Raw genomic sequence first — 25,540 nt, forward strand, 5'->3', positions numbered from 1 at the left:
ATTTTATTTATGTCTCTCCCCCCTCTTCTAATTTCCCCGCAATTTTATTTTTCATGATCTTGTATGTAGGCTATTAATTGTAATTGTACCCCTTTCCTACTTTTAAATGTACAGTTGCCTGCAGGGCTTATAACAATGAAGTACCATTTTTTAGACCTTTTAAAATTAAGAATAGTCAAGCGTTATAAGACGGTATAAGTGGCCAGATATTAATATTATAGAAAACTACAGAAATATGTATGTGACCTATGACCTCATTCCCGAATGCGACTTAACATCAACAATGGCCGTTGTAAACAAATTTTTGGAGATGGATAATCTAGATCTCTAGACTCTACAAATAATAATACTAACAGTACTAACTACAGGACTCTACTGAATAATCAGAATATAGATCTAAGTAAATAACTAGAGCTAGATCTATTTTATCACTGAAATCTGAAACGTGAACTCCCTACTACTGGCACTGGCCTGGCACTGACTGTGAGTCTCTCTCAGGACCAGTCAGTCACAGTCAGTGGTGAGTCAGTCACTCTTTTCTGGCTGGTAACTCACTACACTATCAGTATCACTAACTAGATTCTAGATCTATTACTAACTCACGTCTGATCTAGTCTAGAGTCTAGTAGTAGTAACTTGTAGGCCTAAGACTAGCTACATCTACTAGAGTAGATCTAGAATCTAGATCTAGTACGGTAGTGATACTAGTGATAGATTTAATAGATTTATATAAGTAGAATCTAGTAGTCTAGATCTAGATGTATATATATAGAATCTATTCAATCTAGAGTCTAGGTCTCTAGATCAGTAGGACAGTAGATCTAAATCTAGACTAGACCTCTAGAATCAGGAATCTAGAATTATTTATTATAATTCGAGTTTAGACTAGTAGAAATAATCTAGATTCTAGATCTATATCTAGATCTTGATCTAGACTCGACTCTACTAGACTTAGACTAGAGGAGAGGAGTAGAGCCTAGTAGAGGCAGAGTCACTAGGCTGACTAGAGTGTATTATATAATTATATTATCTAATCTAGAGATCTAGAAGTTTATAGTAGAATATATAAATATTATATAGATCTGATCTATAATCTATAGGTTTTCTGAATTATGCACAGTGACTATCACAATGACAATAGCCTATATAGTCAATATAGATTAATAGCCTCTTAAAAAGTATGAGACTTATGCACACTTAAGCTGTAGATCTACACATAGATCTATGTCTATGTATATTATAGTATATATTATATAAATATTTATATTCAGTCCACTATTCACTACTCTATTACACTCTCTCTAAATACCAATAGTACCCTCTCCCTCTCTCTTCCTGCAGTGTTGTTTCTCCAGATTCATTGACATTGCATGGCTGGAATGGCAGTCTTGTAGAGACAATGGGCAGTCTTGTAGACAAGAGAGAAGCTGAACCAGCACACATTTTGTTTAGATGTGAGGGGAAACATTAGGCTGGCTAAATCACTCAGTGTGTTGTGGGGATGAGTGGGCGTAGTGAGCTGCATAGAGGAAGTTCCATCTTAAAAGGGTGAGCTGATTTCATTTTTTCTTTTTAAAGTATTATGGTACACTTCCACACAGTGTTTTTTTTTTAGCAGTTTATTAAATCTTTTAATTTTATCCATTATTGAGTATGTTATCCATATCTTCTTGTTTAATATTCAAGTCTTATCTTTATCTACATCTAGTTCTGGTTTCATATTCATGCTGGAAATACATCCTATAGATATATTTGAAAGATTATCACTAGTCTCTATATATATATATGTTGTATTAAACAAAGTAAAGTTCCTCTTTCAGATCCTGCTTTCTATAATGGCAGATGATGTCTAGGTCATCTCTTTTTTTTACCAGCACAACGACCAACCTCCTTTACTTTCCCCGACTAAAGTCAGGTACCCATTTGAGCTGGGTGGACTCATGGGGCCCTAAAAATCCAGAAATTCAAAATCCTAGTCTTTGCCAGATTCAAACCCAGTACCCCAGGTTCAAAGGCTAGGAGCTTAAACACCCAGCAGCTGTTCCCCCCAGGCTATGTATTAACAGTCTTGATAGTCTGAGATATAATAATCCATCACACGCACTAATCCAATATGGAGCATGATTAGATTAACCTAGACACACACATAGGGCGTAATCATCATCTTTTTTTAAAAGTAACTTGTATTTTATTTAGATAAGTTGCATGCTGTATTATATATTAAATTTTTAGTTTCTTTTTGTTGTTGATTTCCCCCTTTTATAATAGCCAAAAAAGTAATTTAATAGAGTTCACACACAGCTGCACACAGTCCCAAATATTCTTCAAGCTTAAAAAACTGTATAGTATGGCTATTTCAAAGATGGTATACAGTATACAATGTTCAGAATTTCATTTTTTTCTTTTTTTTTGGATCTAGACCCTAAGTGGTAGAATAAAATAATAAAATACTCTGAAAGACATAAAGATAAAGGCACATTCCTCGTCCCATATGCTAGGACAAATTTGTACAAATACTCCTTCTTCCCTAGTGCTATTAGGGTATGGAATGTGTTGCCTGAGCTAGCCAGGAAAACCAGTGACTTAGCAGAATTTAAGTCATTGGTTAATATGCATGACTAAATGCATGACGCGTAGGACGTAATCATCTTCTTTTTTGAAGTAATGTCTGTATTATATAAGATAAGATAAGATAGAAATCAGTAATGACTGAGATTAGGGAAACCTCTTTTGACATGATAATGTTATGGATCTTCCGCTGTGTCAAATACAAACAATGAAATAAACCGGCGAAATGCCAAAACAATCAAGATAAGTAGTCAATGCTAATGTTGGTCAAGAAATATATTTAATGATCAAAGAGGGAATCGTCCGATGTCAACTATGTCCGTAAACTTCTTCTTATTCTTGCTGTGATAGGAAAAGAGTCTTGTTTCTATCAAATCCTTGAGCATTCTTACTTTTTAACAAACTTTACGTCATTGTCGCTAAGTAAAACTTTCCCACTATTCCCGAAACAAATAACTAAATCCTAATGATGTCATAACGATACATATAATTCTAGCTGATACCCAAATGGTTCAAATACTATATATATGTTTATTTTGCCCGGAACACTTTTAAACGCCTCAATAAAACAGCCTGCATTACAACGCCTCCCCATCACAATTTTCTAGTCCTCTAATTCTATTCCATTTTTTTTTTGTCGCCTTCATTCTGCAATGGAAGGGCCCGCAACTTCCTATTATTGAATATGCACAAACACTTTTTTAGACCCCTCAATTTGACCATTGTATGTTCTAATGAAACGCCTGTGTTTGAATTCTAAAAGCACATCTATACGCGATAACATGCCACGCTACTGTTGAAATAGTTGGTATATGTGTCTATTGCCTTGAACACTTTTAAATTGACCAATAAAACATTACAACTTTACTTCACAGCTAAGACAATTTTCTAGCCCTAAAAAAATGTATAAGTCTCCTTAATATTTAGAATGTTTCTTCAAATGTGTGTATGTAAAATAAAAATAAGCCAATCTCCATTTCAAACTTAGCAGTCTCTTAAATTTTTCTTGTGATTCCCTAACCTTTTGAGTTGGTTGTTTCATTGCTTGCTTGGTAGCAAGCTGTTTCTGTGTCTGGATATGTAAATTCAAGCTTTTTGGTGTGTCTGCATGAATTTGGCTAGACATGTCCGTGAACTAGGCAATAAGTATATCTATAAAAAGAAACTTTAAAAATTTAAATCAGCAAAAAAAAATACATATTTTGAAAAATAAAACTTGCATAAAAATGTGTTTTTCTTGTCTCGGTTTTTTTTCATATGGGAAAAATCAACCTTTTTTTACACCTAGAACCTGCATCATCATCATATTTATTTTACATATTTTCTTGATAAATACTCTTTTATTTTATTTATTTAGTGTGCTTTGCAGTTCTTACTTGAGAAAATAAAATTTTAAGCTATAATTTATGGCCTATGTTAACTAGATGTGATACTTTAGTTTGTCAGTGATATCAGCTTCATGACATTATTTGTCTTAGAATAACATTCAGCTTTCCATTGGACTCTTCGTAAGAAAAAAAAAGGAAAGTACTCCTTTCTGACCCTGCGATCTATAGGGCAGAGGATGTAAAGTTTGTCTGTTTATAATTCCTGTTCATGATGGTGTCATGTGGCCAGCGCAACTACCAACCGCCTTTACTTTTCTTTACTAAAGTCATGTCTTTTTAGTAACTCTTAAATTTGGTAAAATAGTCCCTTTTTTTTTTTCATGGTTTCCACTATTTATTGTACTTGTGTGCATATGTTGGTTTGTCTATGCCATTTTTTTTTTTAATCTTTTCTGTATTCTGCTAATTTGGATATGTATGTATGTGTAGAGTTCTTATTCATCAAATGTGATAAATATGAGCTAGTATGTCAATGTTGTTAATGTGTTGTTGTTGTTTTTAAAATCCTTTATACAGTTATTCATGGACTGTATCAAAAGTTTATCTTGTTATTTATTTATTTTTTTACATGGGGATGGTATCCGTGTTATCTTTTTAGTAGGGTTAACAAAACAAAAAGATAAAAGATGAGCTTAAAAATGTGTGGGGCTTAATTTTAAATTGAAGAAATGGGTGGGCATGAAGTATTTCCTTTTCTCAGCTGGAACAACAAATAATGTGTATATAGGAAGTAGAATACAGAATGAATAGTGAATGCTGTGCAGAGTTGTGATCTTTTCACATTCGACTGATTTAGAAGTACGCTTACTTCATCCTTATTCAGCTTTGGTTCACAGTGCTTCATGCACTTTAACAAAACCTTGTTCAATTGTGGTCCATTTCTTTAATATGTACTTTAGCAACATATTGTTCAGTTGTGGTCCATTCCTTTATGTACTTTAACAAAACCTTGTTCAATTGTGGTCCATTTCTTTAATATGTACTTTAGCAACACATTGTTCAGTTGTGGTCAGTTCCTTTATGTACTTTAACAAAACCTTGTTCAATTGTGTTCCATTTCTTTAATATGTACTTTAGCAACACATTGTTCAGTTGTGGTCCATTCCTTTATGTACTTTAACAAAACCTTGTCTCAATTGTGGTTTATTCCTTCATGTACTTAAAAAAAACTTCAGCTGTAGTCCACAGTCTATTATGTATTTGTACTTTAACAAAACTTCGTTCATTTGTGGTCCATTCCTTTATGTACTTCAACAAGACTATATTCATTGTTGATCAACATAAAAACCAGCAAACACTTCTATTTAAAAAATAGCATGCACATAACTACGTTAGAATACTATACATAGAATATCTGACCATGGTCAACCGCCATAGTCTTTCATGTACTTTTACAAAACCTTTTTCATTTTGTGGTCCATGGTCTTTCATGTACTTTAAGAAGACCATGTTTCAGGTCTGAAATACTCTGAGGTACTTTGGGGTACTCTGAGGTACTCTGTGGTATACTATGCATTAAGGCTTGTTTGAGGTACATAATGCTATGACAGCTACAATGTAGCTATGGGATATGTCTCTGTTATATATACTTGAATTTATTGTTGGACATTCCTGCCCACTTGATATTGACAGAAGGGTTTTGTATAATAAACTATTGAATGAATAATCCAATGAATAAGTATTGCTTATATTAAAAGGGAGGAGAGATGTTTTGGGACTGAAGTATTTTCTGCATCAGATTGTAGATCTAAATGAGATGTTTACCAAAATTTCAAGAACATTTTGTGCTTAGGTTGTCCTTGAAGTCTGGACTTTCCTTATTAGAAGTTATTTAACTAAGCTTGTTGTCCTTGAAGTCTGGACTCTCCGTATTAGAAGTTAGTAAACTAAGCTTGTTGTCCTTGAAGTCTGGACTCTCCTTATTAGAAGTTATTAAACTAAGCTTATTGTCCTTGAAGTCTGGACTCTCCTTATTAGAAGTTATTAAACTAAGCTTGTTGTCCTTGAAGTCTGGACTCTCCTTATTAGAAGTTATTAAACTAAGCTTGTTGTCCTTGAAGTCTGAACTCTCCTTATTAGAAGTTATTAAACTAAGCTTGTTAAGTTTGTGTTCATCCATGCAGTGTAAATAGTATCACTGTAATATCTCCTAAACATCATCTTGTAAATGGATGGCTGCCTGGTCGTGCGGTTTGCTCACTGGACTGTCGTTCGGATTTATCAATGGTCGAGGGTTCAAACCCTGCCCGCTCCCATCCCCCGTCGTCCTGCGGGAGGTTTGGACTAGGAAGTAAACTATCTTCAACTCTGAAGGAACATCCGAAAAAATGTAAAACAAAACAAAACAAATGTTGTAAATTATAATGTAAAACTATATAATTTGGAGAGTCTTAAAAAAACATTAGTCAGTTGAATTGTCATGACAGATTGACTTTTCTTTGTTTTACTTTGTCTTTTTTCTCTCTTTGATTTTTTTTTCTCTTTTGACCTTTCTCTTTATGCATTTCATTGGTTTCTTTTCTTTCAGGGTTTTATTTCCAGAACATTGTTGTCAGCAGATTGTTTTGACCTGTCGTGTTTCTCAAAGTGAGCTTTTTTTTTCCCTGACCATTTTTGTCTTTCATTGACAGCAATTTTTAATGGGGAGTCACAGTGACTGAATGGTAAAATGCTTGGCTTCTGAACTGGAGGAACCTGGGTTCGAATCCTGGCGAAGACTTGGATTTTAAATTTCAGATCTTGTTTAAGGCATTAAGCATGGTGGCTGAGCGCTAAAGCAATTAGCTTCTGATTGTTTTGACCTGTCTGTTTCTCAAAGTGAGCTTTTTTTTTTTCCTGACCAGTTATGTCTCTCATTGACAGCAATTTTTAATGGGGAGGCACGGTGACTGAATGGTAAAGTGCTTGGCTTCTGAACTGGAGGAACCTGGGTTCGAATCCTGGCGAAGACTTGGATTTTAAATTTCAGATCTTGTTTAAGGCATTAGGCGTGGTGGCTGAGAGCTTAAGCAATTAGCATCTGATTGTTTTGACCTGTCGTGTTTCTCAAAGTGAGCTTTTTTTTTTCCTGACCATTTTTGTCTTTTATTGACAGCAAATTTTTAATGGGGAGCCACGGTGACTGAATGGTAAAGTGCTTGGCTTCTGAACTAGAGGAACCTTGGTTCGAATCCTGGTGAAGACTTGGATTTTAAATTTCAGATCTTGTTTAAGGCATTTGGTGTGGTGGCTGAGCGCTAAAGCAATTATCATCTGAACCGGGGGTCCCAGGTTCAAATCCTGGCCAAGACTGGGATTTTCAATTTCGGAGCTTATTGAAGGCAGGAGACGCTGTGGCTGAGTGGTAAATCAATTAGCTTCTGTAATCGGCATCCTGGGTTAAAATCCTGGTGAAGACTGGGATTTTTCATTTCGGGATCTTTGGGCATCTCTTGAGTCCGCCCAACTCTAATGGGTACTTGACATTAGTTGGGGAAAAGTAAAGACAGTTGGTCGTTGTGCTTGCCACATGACACCCTCGTTAACAATGGGCCACAGAAACAATGACCTTTACATAGATCTCAAGATCTGAAAGAGAAATTAACTTTTTAATAAATATTTTTTCTTAATATTTAGGACAATTATTATTATTATTATTGTTTTTTTTTTTTTTTTGTTGTTGTGATTGACCATGGTCAGAATTTCTAAATATAGTTTTCTGACGTAGTTATGTGCATGCTATTTGAAAATACTGGTGTTTGCTGTGCGCTATGTCGATCAACAATGATTATAGTTCCTACGTACTAGAAGCGAGTTACAGAGTGTGGTGTTTGGTTTAAATGTTTTGGGTTTTAAACCTAGAAGTTTTGGTCTTTAGCTCATCATATGCGCCACAGTTAAAGATTGTAGCGATAGTCTATTGAGTTAGTTTTACCATAGTCGTATAGTCTATTCTCTTTATTTTATTCCACGCATGTTATTTCCCTACCTAACTCCCCGTGTCTTCAATAATGTTCAACTGGTTGGTTTAGAAAGTCTTAAGTCTGGAGTCCATGACATAATCAGACAAACAGTGCCGGCTTTGGATAATTTGTAGGCTCAAGGGGAAGTAAATTTGGTGGCCCCAAGCTTATAAAAAAAAAAAAAAAAACAGGAAAAAATAAAATTTCGCAATTTATTAAAAACCTTAAAGCTTATATTGATTGAAAGTAGCATCGATTATTTTAGATCAAGTATGTATTTATTTTTAGTAGATCTATCTAGATTAACATTAATAAATTTATGCGATTGGAAATATTTGTACAAAGCTTGTATCAACTCTGGTTAAAAGTGTGTACACGTTATTTCTCCCCACGCCTAATCTCGGATCTAGTTGAAATTTTAACACATTTATTTCTTGTACCTGACAAAGCAAGAAGCAATAAACAATTAGCCAATTAGTTAATTAACTATGGGTAATTTATTTTGTGTGTGTGTGTATCGAACAAGGGAAAGAAATAGTACTTGGCAGATCTGGTGGTATACGTTGACTTAATTCCCTTTATACTTTGTCATTTAAAGAATGTGTAACTAAAATAGATTAATATAAAACCATCTTTTTTATAATTACTTCGCTGATGCAGTGGTTGGTGTATTGGCTTGAGGAGGCTTGAGCACTCGAGTTTGAATTCAGGTCGTTTAAATTTAAAAAAAAAAAATACATGTAAAAAGTGATCGCTGTAACATTCACCTAGGTACGCCGTTTTCCCCCCACCTTTTTTTTGTTTTGTTTTGTTTTTCTCCAACTGGTCCAGACAAGTTATAGAAACACTGCGCATAGAATAAAGCTAAAAGCGTGAAATTGCACTAAACAAAAACGATTAGTAAAAAAATATTTCTAATCTTTCAGATTTATTCATGTTAGTCTAGACCTGTTTTAATTACATGATTGATCCAAAACTAATTGATACAATTTCAGACCTTGCAATCCATAAGACAGATAATGTTAAGGTTTTCTGTTCTTTGACTGACGGTTAACAAGCAGGGTGTCTTGTTGCCAGCACAACGACCAACCGCCTTTACTTTCCACAACGTAAGTCAGGTACCCATTAGAGCTGGGTGGATCAAGGGCGCCCTAAAATCCCTAATTTCAAAATCCTAGTTTTTACCGAGATTCAAACCCAGGACCCCAGGTTCGGAAGCCAAGCGCCTAACCACTCAGCCACCGCACAATTACAGTAGTGTAAGCTTTGTTTTGTTTTTTAACAAGTAATTTTTAAAACAGCTTGCTTGTTTAATTTTAACTTTGCCATATCTGGGTTTAACTTTGTCAAATTGAAAAAAAAAATAAAATGATACGTCAAGTTTGTAATAGAAATAAGGGCTTCGAGAGTATATTATTTTAACATGTGTTAGAGAGTAATGTATCCCACTTGTCTAATGGGGAGTAATTGATGTGATGCGTGTTGTATATATATCCGTTGCACACCTTGTGTAGACCAATGATACACTTAAAGCGCACGTCAAACTTTTTTTTGTTTTGTTTAAACCAGGGGTTCTCAACCTGTGGGTCGCGACCCCCTTGGGGTATCGATTGACGATTTGCCAGGGGTCGCCAAAGACCATCGAAAAGATGGATTGTTTTGTCTATTCTTCTATTGCTGTGTGTGTGTGTGTGTGGGGGGGTCGCGGCAGAATGGGGGATTGTAAAAAGGGGTCTCCGAGCTTAAAAGGTTGAGAACCGCTGGTTTAAACCCATGTGGCAGCCACATTTGACCTGATAACGACCCGGAATGTTCCTGATGTTGAAAAGCTTACGAGCTATTCCTGTCATTTCCTGTCAATCTCAAATCTAGGAATATTTCAGCAATTGGTTGTGTTTTTACTCGGCGCTGGCTAAAAGATTTCCACTCTCGCACACTTTCGCTCATTACTGTTAACTTATTCGCCCATGCCTGTCTAGAATATACGCCCATGCCTGTCTAGAATATACGCCCATGCCTGTCTATAAAATTCGCCCATGCCTGTCTAGAATATACGCCCATGCCGGATCTACAGATATCGTCCATGCCTGTCTAGAATATTCGTCCATGCCTGTCTAGAATATACGCCCATGCCTGTCTAGAATATTCGCCCATGCCTGTCTACAGAATTCGTCCATGCCTGTCTAGAATATTCGCCCATGCCGGTCTACAGAATTTGTCCATGCCTGTCTAGAATATTCGTCCATGCCTGTCTAGAATATACGTCCATCTGTCTACAGAATTCGTCCATGCCTGTCTAGAATATTCGTCCATGCATGTCTAGAATATTCGTCCGTGCCTGTCTAGAATATTCGCCCATGCCGGTCTACAGAATTCGTCCATGATTGTCTAGAATATTCGTCCATGCCTGTCTAGAATATACGCCCATGCCTGTCTACAGAATTCGTCCATGCCTGTCTACAGAATTCGTCCATGCATGTCAAGAATATTCGTCCATGCCTGTCTAGAATATTCCCCCATGCCTGTTTAGAATATTCGCCCATGCCTGTCTAGAATATTCGTCCATGCCTGTCTAGAATATTCGTCCATGCTTGCCTCGTTTGGCTTTTAGAATCGAGATCTTTGGCGTATTAAATCTTTCTTGAACTTTCCAAGAAATTTTGGAACATTTCTCTGAATACTAATATATATTGAAGCACACCACTTTTCTTTATTTTACATTATTCTTCAGCTTTCTTGCCCTGGCACGATTATGCAACATTTAATTCACATGTGATCTGCAGCGACGATTGGCGATCATTTGACCCTGAACACGCCTGCTGATTCGCGAGCATAGTAGTCACGTGATATCTTTCTGTATTGTGTAGACTTTGTATTTGGCATTTTCTTTCGAAAATGAAAGTTCGTAATCAGGGACTCTCGTGACTTTGTGTTGCAATTGGCCGAAACCGCTGGTCTTGAGACCGAGAGATGGCATTTTATAGTGCACGAGAGTCGCCATCGTGATAGTGGTCAGTGCAGTGCACATCACGACATTAGTCCTGTAAAGCAAGAGTTTGTCAAACTGTGGGGCGCTTTCCCCTAACACAGCGGTTCTCAACCTTTTAGGCTTGGCGACCCCTTTTTATAATCCCCCACTGTGCTGCGACCCCCCCACACACACACACACACATACAGCAATAGAAGAATGGGCAAAATACAGTCCATATTTTCGATGGTCTTAGGCGACCCCTGACAAATCGTCAATCGACCCCCCATGGGGTCGCGACCCACAGGTTGAGAACCCCTGCCCTAATAGTACGCGACGTGCTGACAAAAAAGGGGGCAGAGGGGGGGGGGGCGAAAAAAAAAGTTTATTTTCATGATCATACTTTAGAAAAACAATAAAGCTTATATTAAGTGTAATTGTATCAATTAGTTTGGATCAGTCAAGTAATTACATTTTTTTTGTAGATCTAGACAAACAATACAAAATCTGTACGATTAGAAATATATGTCTTATATGTCTTGTGACGGGCCGGTTCCCTACTGGGCTTCATTCAAAGTTACGCGAACTGTTACAGCGCCTCTACAACGAAAGTCAAGGGACCGATGAGAGACGACGAGGCTACGAACTATGTATTTTAGAGGAAAAGAATGGCGGTGCATGACCAGTTTTGACTCTCTGTCTCTCTCACACACACACACACTCTCTGTCTCTCAGACACTGTCTCTCAGCCACTCTCTCTCTGTCTCTCTCACACAGACACACTCTCTGTCTCTCACTTCTCCTCTCTTGTCTTTTTTTTTCTCGGTGATGCTTTTTCGTCTCCTTTCTGTTTCTGTCTGAAGTTGTTCCACAATAGCACTACGTCTGACAGGGGTGTACCCCAAATAGAACATTCTGAAGTCGTTCCACAATAGCACTACGTCTAAAAGGGGTAAACCCACATGATGTTTTTTAGGGGTTTACACATACAGTAAACTAGAACTATCCAACAATCTTATTGTCTCTCTCTCTCCCTTTTTATCAACTCACTCTGTCTGTCTGTCTGTTAAAAAATTAGAACAATTTTTTTCTCTCCCGTTTTCCATTCTCGGATCAAGTTAAAACTTTGCACAATTATTCACTGAACCTGAGAATACACGAATCAATAACAAAAAGTTAAACAATCAATTAATTTAATTGTTGGTGATTATTTTGTTTGACATCGAAAAGGGGGAATGAATGCTACTTAATGAAAGATGTGATTGTATATGTGGATTTAATCCCATTATTTCGTTTTCACACGTTTTTTCTCCCACTTCCCCATTCTCGGATCAAGTTAAAATTTTGCATAATTTTTCATAGTCGATGGCAATACAAGAATCAATCCAAAAATTAACCATTTAATTCATCATTTAGTACTAATTTATTCATTTTGTTTTATATAGCAGAAAGAAAGCTTATCCCTGTAATTTTCAGATGGCAGTAATTAGCGGTTCTTTCCCTTAGATAAACTTTGTTTTTTTAAAAGTCTTCTTTTTTTCTATTGCTTTGTTTCCCCCTTCATATTCAAACTCATAAGACTTGAGCGTTTAGCACTGTAGACTGTACGCTACAGCCAAGTAGTCAAGGCAGTACCACAGATTGTAGATTCGTTTACGCATTTCTGCGTCACTGGTCACTTGGTCAGTCGAGGCCGGGCGATTTCGAAGTCCGAAATAGCTTCCAATCACTTTGGGGTTTGCTGAAAAAGTGAGTTGGTTTGTGCGTGTAGCGCGTGTAAAGGGAGGGGGGGGGGTGAAGCGTTGAATGACAGAAACGCGGGACACACTGATAAGAGCGATGTGCTTCAAGGATGACACACACGTGTGTGTGCGTGCGTGTGTGTGTGTGTGTGTACACTGCAACGTGTCCACATCCCGTTATCACTGAGTGGGACGACGCACTTTAGACAACGATCTTCTATTGACTGACCTTATCCTCTGTTCAGGGGTGACACCTCCATGGGGGGCTTCCTCTTTTTTTTTTTCTTTTCGCTTTTCATTAAGTCTCAACAAGACTGAAAGTTTGTTGTTTACGATATTAACATCACAATACAGTGAAATAATATTAATAACAATTAATGTATTTTACCCATTTTTTCTTTTGTTTACAAACCTACTCTGTCTGTCTGGTAAAACGTTTGAACATGTTTTTCTCTTTCACTTTCTCGGGTCAAGTTGAAACTTTGCACAATTATTTCGTGCACCTGATAATGACATGAATCAATTTTTAAAAAATTTAACCAATTACTTAATAAATTATTTGTGAATAAATTACTTTGTTTGATATCTAAATAAGGGGAATAAATGCTGCTTAATGAGAGATGTGGATGTATATATGGATTTAATCCCCTTATTACATTTTGTCACCTTTTTTTTCCTCTCACACACTTCTATTAGCAAAGACTGGCCACATATTACCCGCGGGTTTTAATTTGCGTATCACCGATAACAGTGAATTAGAAACAATGAAACAAAATAACAATAACAATGTTATAAGTGAAGCGAACGTGTGAAATGTAATAATGTTTGTGTCCTGAGCTTTCTCTAGTGCCCACTGTAAGAAGCGCGCCATATTATGCATGGCTATTAAATGTAGGTCAAGGCAGATACGTCGCAGCATTAGGGAACGAATTTGTGTAAAAATGCTTTTGAAACACAAATTTGAAGGTTAATTTTATTAACTAAATAAATGGACTAAATTTCGTATATTCATGTGTTAAAATGAAAAACTACTTTTGCGAAGAGTAGATCTATCATCTTAGAATTAGATCTAGATATAAACTTTCGAGAGATTTTCTGCGTGTGTGACCTTAAAGTCTTGTCTATACACATGGCTATATGACCTACATCCATGAAATAGTAATAATTTCATAGAGTTGGGCAACTTTTTTTTTTATTTGAGGGTCTTCAGATTGTTTTAGGGCTACTTTACATATGTTACTTTTCCCGTTAGTATCCAAGGAACATTTATGCCAAGTTTTATCAAGATCGGTTAAAGTGTTTTGATTTCTATTCGGGACATACATACATTACATATATAATATATACGCCTTACTTTCTGATTTATATTATAGATAGTTTAAAATTTTAACTAATCAGTATTACCTTTATTCGGATTGTTGTGGTATGTTACATCGTTAGATAATTCAATATAAAACTCAAGGCAACATTAACAACCAGCCACATAACAATTCCTCCCCCCCCTCCCACACTCAAGCTACCAAAAATATGCACGAGAAGCTCTCCATTAAAGCACAAGTTGGCAAAAGAATGAACAAAGGGGTTACTGCAATGGTTAGAAGCAAAGTTGGCAAAAATAATTTTTGTATAAACGATATGCATACACTTAAAACAAGCAATAAGAATATTAAAAAGAAAAGGCAAAGCTTATCTAAGGGAACAGCCCAACGTCGCTAGAACTTAACTCTTTCTCTCCGTAATTATTTACCACATGCTGGTGGAATCAACGTGTTGGTATCGTCAGTTAGAGGAGAAAGAGTTAAAAAAACGTCTTATACTAAGCAATGCGGAAGTGAGTCTCGAGTCTGCACCGTTATTCTGTGTCTAAGCCGCTTCCGTTCTCCGTCAAGTCACTAAAGGAAATCCCCGATTAGTCCCAGTTTCTACGTGTCCAACTATAGTCATTGCAATATGTGCGCGTAATAATTGAGAATCGCATGTTTAGATCTAGGTCTATGCATAATATGAATGGAGATTGTAGGCAGAATTCTTCTGTTGTGGAGCTGTTCTCCTATCTAGCGTCCCCACCACTCTCATTTGTGAGGCGGAAAGGATTAAAATTAAGTTCTGTGGCATTTTACGTCTCTAGAGACGATCTTTTCCCTTTGCAACTTCGTGTGTGACTTAAGAGGCCAATCCTTGACACACAGCTGCAGTCACAGGTCGGGCATTATGTAATCACCAGGCGCCGTTGCATTTTCACCCTTCTTTCTACTACTGCTGTGTATGGCATCTGCAATCCGCTGGTCGTCCACTTTTACGGTATACGGTTGTATGCCAACGCGACATGAAGCTCTTCAAAATCGACACTAGCAGCTGGGAAAAAGTGGCACTGGATAGCTCCACATGGAGATCCCTGGTGGAGCATTGGCTAGCTTGGTAATCATGATTGCGATGCACTGGTGCAGTGAGGGCTGGAAAATGGAAACTTCAATTAGAAATCGTATATTAACAGCTGAGCTCTTTTAGGAGTTTACCAGTTAACAAGTTAAGTGGCTAGCACAAACGTAGTGTGAAGAGAAACCATGCTGTCTTTGCAGTAAGTAGGGGAAGTCCACAAAGGTCCAAGACAATTTCAATAATCCAGGAGATTCGCCCTTTATGTTTCCTCTCCAGTTCTCGGTAGTCAGAACACTTAAGTGCCTCATCTTTCCAGTCGTTTCCTTTTGTGGAAAATGGGCAGATAAGCGATTCTAATCGCTTGTGTCAAAATGAATGAAAATATTCTGCCCCGCCTTTATTTGCCGAGTTAACTCCAGTTGAATTTTATAAGTCCTCATTGATTTGGACGAAGATGGGCTGTGACACGCTTACTTCATATGATGCAATACTGTTGTGGACTGTCAGAGGCGTTGATGAACAATCTGGAGAAGGGTTAGGACTCCAGACGATTAGACGGTTAGTCTCCTTGAAGATGAATGAAAAACGCATTGCAAGTTTTTTTGTTTTTTTTTTACATTTTAAACAAGACAAACATTTTTAAAATACATTATTATTATTATACAACTTAAAGAAAAATAATATCTAAAAAAAAATTAATAGAAAAAAATGAGCTCAAACCTGGTTTTGAACTTGCTATATTTTGACACCGTCTGCGATTCTACCCACCAGGCCAGCGATTATTTATTGGTACTTTCATTACACTTACCTGATTTAGAACTCTTTTAAGATCTAGTCTAGATCTCGATCTACTTCTAGATCTAGAATCAACACGTAATCTGTATTAGATTTACTAAAAATAGAAGCAAAGTTTAGATAATCTATCAATCAATTTCAAGCAACTTTCTTTTTAATAAACAACTCAGTTATCGGTATACTACGGTTGACTACGCCATTTTTTTTACTCCAATTTATAGTGAAATTTAAAATTTTCCCCGCTTGGCCAACGAACTAGTACTTTTTATTTTCAGCGATACAAAAAATTCGACATTGTGAAGTCAAAATTTTGTTAATTAATAGCAAAAGTCTAAAATAGTCTTTAGTAAAGGAAGTTTTTTGTTGTTTTTTTTTTAATTGTGGAGTGTGGTGTAGACAAACCCTTGAAATCTTGATATCAACATTGACGTAGCTGGATTAGTTAAACCACCAAGTGAACACTTTGTGCTGTTTGAGACTCTAACGCCACTCAGTCACTCTCGTCAGTTCTATAGGAGATGTTCACAATATTCTAAACAATGTCAAGGTCGCTAAACAGAACTGCCATCTTGTCAGCTACATCATATTGAATCGAGCTATAATGTTAGTGATATCTCAATGCGAGACCGTTTTTTATGCACCTTCCAATATCTTTATTGGTGCATAGATATGGTTGACATTGTTTTGAGAATGGCCTCGAAGTAAATCAAATCTCCCTGGTTAGCATTGGCTAGCTTCGTAATCAAGATCGTGATGCACTGGTTCAGTAAGGGCTGGAAAATGGAAACTTCAATTAGAAAATCGTATATTAACAGCTGAGCTCTTTTAGGAGTTTACCAGTTAACAAGTTAAGTGGCTAGCACAATGATTATATACGTGTATAGTGATACTGATGACATTGTTCTGTTGTGGGAAGACAACCGCTGACATCGTTAGAGCTTGAACAGTACTAGAAGAAGATGTCGACGAGCAGCACTTGAGTCGAATAACACTAAAACAAAGGAGGTCTATGTTATAATGATCAAATATTAGAACAAACTATTTAAACTGCTTGTTGAGGAAAGTTGATACATATATCTTGAATGCAGTGGCGCACCAAGTGGATGGCAGGTGGGGAAGCCGGCCCTGGCGCCGGAGCGTAGTGGGCGCCTAAATGGGTCTCAGAGTCTACATATTAATATAATATTTCTGTCTTCAGAAGCGTGGTCGAGAGGCTAAGTGCGCTTGATCTTGGCTAGGCTTGGCTACCAATGAAGGGGGGCTCGAGGTTCGACACCCGACTCGAGCAGAGTTGTGTTTACTGAGCGCTTATAGGCAACACGGAAAACCCTCTCCCAGATACCCCCTATCCCCGCTGGTCCACAAATGAGATTGGACCCTATGGCTCTGAGCATGCTATAAGCATGAAAGTAGCGCTATATAAAAGTATCCCCACCCCCCTTTTTTTTTTCAGGTGTTCAACTAACTGTAATATATTGATTAGGAAAGGGAGACTACTCCTTCTGTTGCATTAAGATTACAACCTGTTAAGAGATGATGATAAGACATTTAAAAGACATTATATGTAAGTTTTGTATTGCTTCTATACAATAACCGCTGCGCAAATATGAATTACGTGTCGATACGCTTGGGAGAATTGGTGAGTGGGTTGCTGACCGTTGCGCCCGGCACCCTAAGAACGCCACTGTCGGGGATGGAAGAAAGCGCCAATAAACATATCACAATCCACACACCGTTCCTCAAGGGGCCGCTTATTATGACTGAGACATGCACAGCTGATGTGGTACAAAATAGGAATATGTAGAATTTCCTCGATATTCTCGACCTTTGGCCTCTATTCTTATCGGAACGTCTTAGCGCCCTTTGGTAACAAAGATGCTGTAATTACACCTGTTTGGATCTTTCCAGGACAGACGTTTGTTCATACAGGCTGATGGAATCAAGATTCCATATTCCTAGAGTTCCAAAAGTCTTAGACTCAACTCTGAGGACAATTACAAAGAAAAAGAAACACATTTCAACAGCTAGTCTCAGAAGGCTGACACATGTTGGCCATTTGGTATTTAGAACTGACCAATCCCTTCTCTAGCAGGCTGGTCACTACCAGCTTTTTGATGTTCTATGAGCTAGTGATGTGTGCCCCCAACAAGTATTCGTTGGTTCGAACTGATACAACATACTACAACCTGCCTGTACACAAGTTTTAGAGCTTCTTACTATCTTTTTACTAGACGTGGATTATTTTTGGCACTGTCGGAGGTCATGTGAGTGTCACGTGACACTGACTAAGGTCTTTTATTTATATCTTTGCCACTCTTCCCATCACCACTTTTATCTAAGGCCGCTTGCATGTTGCACGGTTTTTACCGTACAATAAATACCGGACCAGTTTCCACCCCCTTTTTCCTTTGTCATTTTAGTTTTTGAATTGGGTGAAATTCCTCGAAGCCTTAACCAGCTAGTCAACCTTTTTTTCTATATTTCATTTCCATAACACGACTGCTTCACCGCACCCTGCTGCCATTGCTCCTTCATGTGTAAATTGAACGCCCCCCACGCCCTTCATCGCAATTTTTTTTTATTCATTCAGTCCGAACCTTGTAGTATGCAAGCTGCCTAACTCTTCTTCCCCCAAAAATCAGAAATGAAAGCTTGTATGTCATTAGCCTCTTTTACTACGACCATCTCTCTCTCTCTCTCTCTTTCTCTCTCTTTCTATCTCTCTCTCTGTCTCTCTCTCTCTCGTCGAATTTCTAATTAAGATGAAAAGCCTGTGTTGCGTCTTCTGTAAAGGACTTAGATAAGGCAAGCCGTGAAGACAGGCCATGAGTCTTGAAGATTAGCTTATCTTTAGTTAGTGTGTGTGCGCGCTTGTGTGTGTGTAAGTCGAATGTATTAGGTTCAGGGGGGGGGGGGGGCGTCACCATACAATCACAATAATGGTCTTTCTTGCATTGAACTTAAACATTTTTGTTGTTTATAAATTAACTCCCCTATTTAAAGTATTAGTCGATTAACTGTAATACTGTAGAGACGCACCATAGGCGACCATTAGTCAACACAGAAATATGACGACACGAATTCAAAGCGAGGCTGTAGCCTAGATCTAGATGTGAAGGATGTATTACTAGGCTCTCACAGAGGTAACACCTATAACGTTAGTTAACGGAGACTAGAGCGTCCCCTTTCGGAATTCAATCATTATATTGAAGCTTCTGAAGTTGTCTGTTCGAAGTTATTTTAACCTTGTGTTAGTTCGTCTGTTGGTTATCTTATCTTCTTATCTTATAAAATACAGACGTTACTTAAAAAAAAAAAAGATGAGAACGTCCTACGCGTGCTCCTATGTCAATCTTGTCATGCATGTAAATCAAGGACTTAAATTCTGCCAAGTCACTGGTTTTCCGGGCTAGCTCAGGCAACCCATTCCATGCTTTAATAGCACCATAGAAGAAGTAGCATTTGTACAAATGTGTCCTAGCATATGGAACAAGGATTAATGGATTAATACGAACTTAACATTGGTAATAATATACGCTTGCAATCTTCTGATTGTCAAACAATTCCACAGATCTACATTAGACATATTACAGTAAACTCGTTGAAGACTTTGATTTACATGCTCTTAATGTTTACCTTTACCTATCCCTTAGTCTGTAGGACCGTTGGGGCACCATGCAAGATTTGTCGACCGTCTTTATCAATTCCTCTCTTCTTTTTTTTTTTTGCCTTAGACAGAACCTCTTTCAATGGCAGCCCCGTCCATTCTTTTATGTTGTCTTCCCGTCGCTTTCTCTGCCTTTTCTTCTTTTCCCTGGTACTGTTCCCTGAAGGAAGGTTTTTGCGAGCCCCGTAGACCTTGTAATATGGCCATAGATTTTTAGCTTGCGTTTTCTTTTTACGATAGTTAGCAGGTCATCGTGGGGTCCAATCTCTCTTAATTTACCACTATTTAATTAACTAATTGGCTAGTTGTTGTTTTTGTATTCATTCATGTTTTGTTATGAACAGTGAATAATTGTGAAAAAGTTTCAACTTGATCCGAGGACGGGAAGTGTTTGTACCAGACAGAGTCGCTACAAGTTAAGCTTTGTAAACAAATAACATATATGAAACAACCCTTGTATTTTATAGATGGTATTTATCGCGCAACCGGTTATGTTATGGGCGTGGCAAAAACTGTAGATCACAGCTGGCACTGCGTAGCCGCGTGACATACTGCACCCCCACCATAATCTTTGGAGTCAGATGTCCTTAAGGTCCGAGAACGTCCGGTTCCCTTTTATGGGCCCTTGACCAAGGAAAGGCTTTTATCCGTGGCCAGGATGAGAAATGGGCTCTTCACCAATCTCTCTGTCCTTTGGACTCGAAGACAAGCTTTGTTCTTATCTGGCCACTGACCCTTGAACGTCACATACTTTGGGACAAAGACAAAGGGAATAAGGGGATATATACTGTCGAGTTCATAATAGGTTTAAACGTTACAGTGACTGGGTGTTAGTAGATTTCAACCAGGGCTTCCTGGCTAGTCTATGTACCTGTCTCCTAACATAGTTAGGAAGTGTTGTTGGTGACTTATCGAGAGATGGAGTGTGTGTTCGTGTGTAGACCTGAACGTATCACGTAAGATGTGTACCTAGAGGTCAGTCTTTGTGTGTGTGTGTGTGTGTTGGTGTAACGTGGCATACAGTTTATATCACTAGTGTCAGTGACGCGATGTGTTCCGGATGGCTGACATGACCTCTGGCACACAACCGTACGTACAGCTGAATTGACATTTTTTCTCCCTCCTTGTAGTCCTGTTGCCATTTCACCCATCCTAAAAAAAAAAAGTATCCCCCCCCCTCCCCTCTTTTTTTTTTATCCAGGTGTTCAACTGTAATATATTGATTAGGAAAGGGAGACTAATCCTTCAGTTGCATTATGATTACAACCTGTTAAGAGATGATGATTAGACATTTGTGTGTTTTAATAACAGTTTTGGTAGTTATTAGACATACATCGTAATTTTTATTTGTTTAATTCGTTTATATTGTTCATATACACTTCATAAATGTTTATGTATTATATAAAAGTAGGGCATAAGTATGTATGTCCGGAATAAAACCCAAAACCGTCTGACCAATGTTGATACAACTTGGCATAAATGTTCCTTAGATCATGGTGGAGACCGTAGTATATGTTTAATATACCTTCCTTAACTGGAGGGCCCTAAAAATAGACAAAATTCCATAATTGCATCTCTATTAAAGACCCGTGACGTGGCAACGTGCTGTTGGTCGAAACTGCCCACGGGTTGTGACGTCGCTAGTCAGTGTTGAGGCCTTCTATGACGATTGGACCTCGGCTAGGAATTTGTTCTAGTACATACTTCACCTCTGAATAACACCATCCCTTCGGTTAACTGGATGGTTGCCTGGCCGTGCGGTTTGCGCGCTGGACTGTCGTTCGGACTTATGGATGGTCCCGGGTTCAAACCCTGCCCGCTCCCGTCCCACGTCGTCCTGGGGGAGGTTTGGACTAGGAAGTAAACCATCTTCAACTCTGAAGGAACACCCGAAACATGTAAAATAGTTTACAAACCAACTCAAGCATTAGATATTTTGAAGCAAGCGAGATGGTTCCTTCTAGTTCGATAAGTCGGGGTTTCAGTTTTCGAGCCACTCGTAGGACGTAACCATCTTTTCTCGAAGTAACGTCTGTGTTGGTATAAGATTTGATGGTGGTCACCCTTTAACTTATTAGGCAAAAACGTCAAGATTTTTTAAAGCAGATTTTTTTTTCCCTTTAATATGCTTTTTTTTTTTCATTCTATAAACGTTTAAAGCAAATAAAAATCAAGCCAACTTATTCAAACTCAGTTCAACTCTTTTTAAAACACACATGCATATTTCAAAAGTAATAAAACGAAACACGAGTGACTGGTACAATAAAGACATACGTAATTTTTCTGCGAAAATCATCCCCCTCCCCGCTCCCTCTCTCTTCGACCGATATATTTACAGCACGATGAGAAGGGTAGGGGAACGAAATGGAAAACCACGTCAGGAGGCAACTGTTTGCTCTACGAGAGTCTACATCGCCATGCCCGAAATGTGCTGATGTGGCAAAGAGTTAATAACGAATTCAGGGTTCCGTCAATATCTCCACAGACTGGCGTCGTTATCACACCGACCTAAACTACTGGGAGGGGCGTGTCACTGGCTCTGTCGGCATTGGTGACGGATGGGGGGATCTGTGACGCAAGCTCCTCCTGAAGGGTGAAGGTAAACCAAAAGAGATGTGTCTCTGAATCTAAACCGGAGGGCTCAATCCGGCCTGCTCGTTCTGAACCCAGTTTAAAAATAAAAAACACCAATTAAAAAAAGTTAAGTACCCCATTCCAGGCTTTGTGATCCATTGGGCATGATAAAAAGGACGTATCTTGTTATGGCCGACGGTTGACAGGGGTGTCACGTGGCTAGCACAAAGACCAACCGCCTTTAACTTTTCTCCAACTAATGTTGGGTACTCGTGGGCATCCTAAGAGTCCCAAAAATTCAGAATCCCAGTCTTCACCGAGTTGCGAACCCGGGACCCCTCAGTTCGGAAGCACCAGTGTTGTTTTTGTTTCAGACGTTTTGGGCGTTCCTCCAGAAATGACAAGGGATTGTTGGGGTGGGGTAGAATAGTGCAGGGTTGCTTCCCTGTCTGTTGATGGTCTTATTTGCAGGAAATCTGTTTCGTTCTGAATTCTATTATATGTCATATTGAGGTCATTTTAATCTGGGAGTTTGGGTTCGACGTAATGAGCTTTTTTTTTTTATCTGGGAGTTTGTGTTTGATGCGAGTTTAATATCGTTGACGCTTACATATATAAATTTCTAAATTGCTTCATTGTCTATTGATGGTCTTATTTGCTGAAAAATCTGTTCCGTTCTGAATTCTATTACATGTCATAATGAGGTCATTTTAATCTGGGAGTTTGTGTTTTATGCGAGTTTAATATCGTTGACGCTTACTTATATAAATGTCTAAATTGCTTCATTGTCCATTGATGGTCTTATTTGCAGAAAAATCTGTTCCGTTCTTATTTTTATTGCGTGCCAAAATGAGGTCATTTTAATCTGGGAGTTTGTGTTTGATGCGAGTTTAATAACGTTGACGCCTTCGTCTTTCTGCGGAGAATTGTGTTAAAACTGCAGTCTCTCTCTCTCTCTCCAATCGTTGACCTCCTTTACTAGCTAAGCAGATCTCAATGAGTCATTTTTAAATGGGCCAGTGGTTTTGTGCGTAGTCATCTATTTCTTCCCCTCCCCCCCCCCTTTTTACTTATTTAAAGTAGATACTGTATATGTGCTTTGAGGGAAGCTACTGTAAACTTTCTAAAAGTAGGATTGTGTGTAAATGTTCGTGTGCTCCTGATTTTTTTTTTATTAAGTGGATAGTAAGTTAAGAGAAGGAAGACTATTAGGTCCATTGTTGTCTATACTTACCTGTGTTTAAGATCAACTCATTTTTGAGCGCTATTTAGTGATTCAAAATATGACTAATGGGAATGTTAGGTACTTTAGTTGTTTTTTTTTTTTTTTGTATGTGTGACATACCAAAACACACCCCCAAACACACTGCTATCTCTTGGTAAAAGTCAACAGAGCTAGTGAAAGTACAGAACTCAAGGTGTTCTGTGTCAATTAAAGTACTGACTGTTGACACACGGGCGGCCTTGACATTGTTATTTACCTGCGACGTCACGGATTCTACCTCAGCTAAACTGTCCCCTCTTTCCCCCCCCCCCTTTTTTTAAAAAATCTCTCCCACATTCTCTCTCTTTCTCTCTCTCTCTCTCTCTGCCCTCCTTATATCTCTCTCTTCATCTTCCCCCCTCCCTCTCTCTCACTCCTTCTCTTTGTCTCTCTAGCACAACTTGATTGTCCCTCTAGTCATACTAAGTGCCAGCACCTAGTCTTGTAAGTGTTCATGTCGTTGTCGTATTGTCATCCGCCATCTTGCAACACACACACGCACACACACGCACACACACACACACACACACACACACACACACACACACACACACACACACACACGCGCGCGCGCGCGCGCGCGCGCGCGCATCTATTGACTCACGAAATGAAGCACATCTACCGTTCAATGCCATCATGACACTGCGTTCATTGAACATAACTCTGGTTTGCCTGGCCGAGGCGATAGAGCTAGAAATAACATCACGTTTCAAGGTTCAGTTCTTGGCCATTTTTATTGATTGCATATTTACACTTATAGATCCCGTTTTATCAAAAGTTATGTTTCACAGCTGGCTTGGTGATAGATCCATTACTAACATGACGGTTCAGTGTTCGAATCCCGGCCTTGTCTTTTTCATTTAGGTTGATTAGTAAGATTTTATAATTTGTTAGAAATGAATACTTCAAGTGGTCAGGGCTGTTGATGGAGTTTGAAGTGGTGGTCCAGAGTTCACTTTGTTGGTATTGACATGTTATCCAAGTCTAGAAAGCGCTAGTTTAGGATATCGGAGTGGGCAGTTGAGACATCGAAGTGGGTAGTTGAGACATATCAATGTGGGCAGTTGAGACTTATATATGATGCCCTTTAAGCCCTGACAGGGGGCCCGATACCACAGAGTAAGGGGCCCGATACCTCAAACTCAGGGAACAGATACCACAGAGTCAGGGGCCCATTACCACAGGGTCAGGGGGCCAGATACCACAGAATCAGGGGCCCGATACCACAGAGTCAGGGGCCCAATACCAGTGATTTGGTTCCCTGGAAGGCCTTTCAGTGACACTGCCAGGGGGCCAGATACACATGGTCTGGGGCCCGATACCACAGAGTCAGGGGGCCAGTGATTTGGTTCCCTGGAAGGCCTGTCAGTGCACTGAGCGGATTATTAGTTATCCCTGTTTGGTGCCATGTTCGTGCTGTCTTTAACCCTTTTTTGGTGCCCAGGGATGTCTGTCTTCCATCCCATTTTATGCCCCGAATGAGTTGTCATGGATCCTTGATTTGACGCTTTACATGAAGCTTTAAACACTCGATGTAAACATTGTCTCGTCTGAACGTGATGGTTTTTTTTTTTCATTCAGTAATGAAGATAAATTACTAGCTATCGTTTATACGTTTACACGTCTGGTGGCTGTGTTCTGTAATTGATTGTAATTTGTAGAAAACAGGGAGAGAGAGAGAGAGAGAGAGGAAGAGAGAGAATAAGGGAGTGAGTTAAAAAAAACAACAAAAGAGAATATTTACTTAATGGTATCAAATGAAGCAATGTGCCTGTAGTATACATGACTGTGGTATAAATGTCTGTCGAAGTGTAGTCGTTACAGGAACAGGCTTTTATCTCTGCTGATTATAGATTAGTTTGGACTTGTTGTTTTCAAACTTGACATGTTCTTTATGTCCATAAACACAGGCGACCCACGTGTGAAGTGACAGCTGCTCGTTTATTGGCCTGGGACTCGGCGCATATAGATGTACTCCATCGGTCCTGAGGCGGGGGAGAGAGGGGAGAGCACCCTCCAGCTGTACAGGAATCGATCAGGATTGATCAGATGACCACCGTCCGGCGATGACCTTATGGTGATGAAGAACCAGGCCGAGACTAACTAGGTAAGTTTGTTACTAGTAGTTTGTTTCAGGGTTGACGATATATCCAAGCTGAGGAGAGTCGTCGCGGACGTTGCTTTGTTTTAAAACTCCTGTTAAGAATGTTACATAGACTCTTCCCGACTCAGAAATCTTAAGACATATTGTAGG

General features: G+C 38.6%; 1 long non-coding RNA gene across 2 annotated transcripts in view; it reads left to right on the plus strand.

Moving 5' to 3' along the window:
* The first annotated feature begins 243 nt into the window (after nt 1–243).
* Nucleotides 244–25,540, plus strand: part of LOC129923929 (uncharacterized) — a 65,708-nt gene continuing 40,411 nt past the window's right edge. The window contains exons 1-3 of one of the 2 annotated variants that reach the window (XR_008775873.1): nt 244–520; nt 1,342–1,548; nt 25,197–25,393. This is a non-coding gene — a long non-coding RNA (uncharacterized LOC129923929). The remainder of the gene's footprint in view (nt 521–1,341; nt 1,549–25,196; nt 25,394–25,540) is intronic. The other variant, XR_008775874.1, reaches the window with a different exon arrangement.

Source organism: Biomphalaria glabrata, chromosome 18, assembly GCF_947242115.1.
Source record: "Biomphalaria glabrata chromosome 18, xgBioGlab47.1, whole genome shotgun sequence".
Lineage (NCBI taxonomy): Eukaryota > Metazoa > Mollusca > Gastropoda > Planorbidae > Biomphalaria > Biomphalaria glabrata.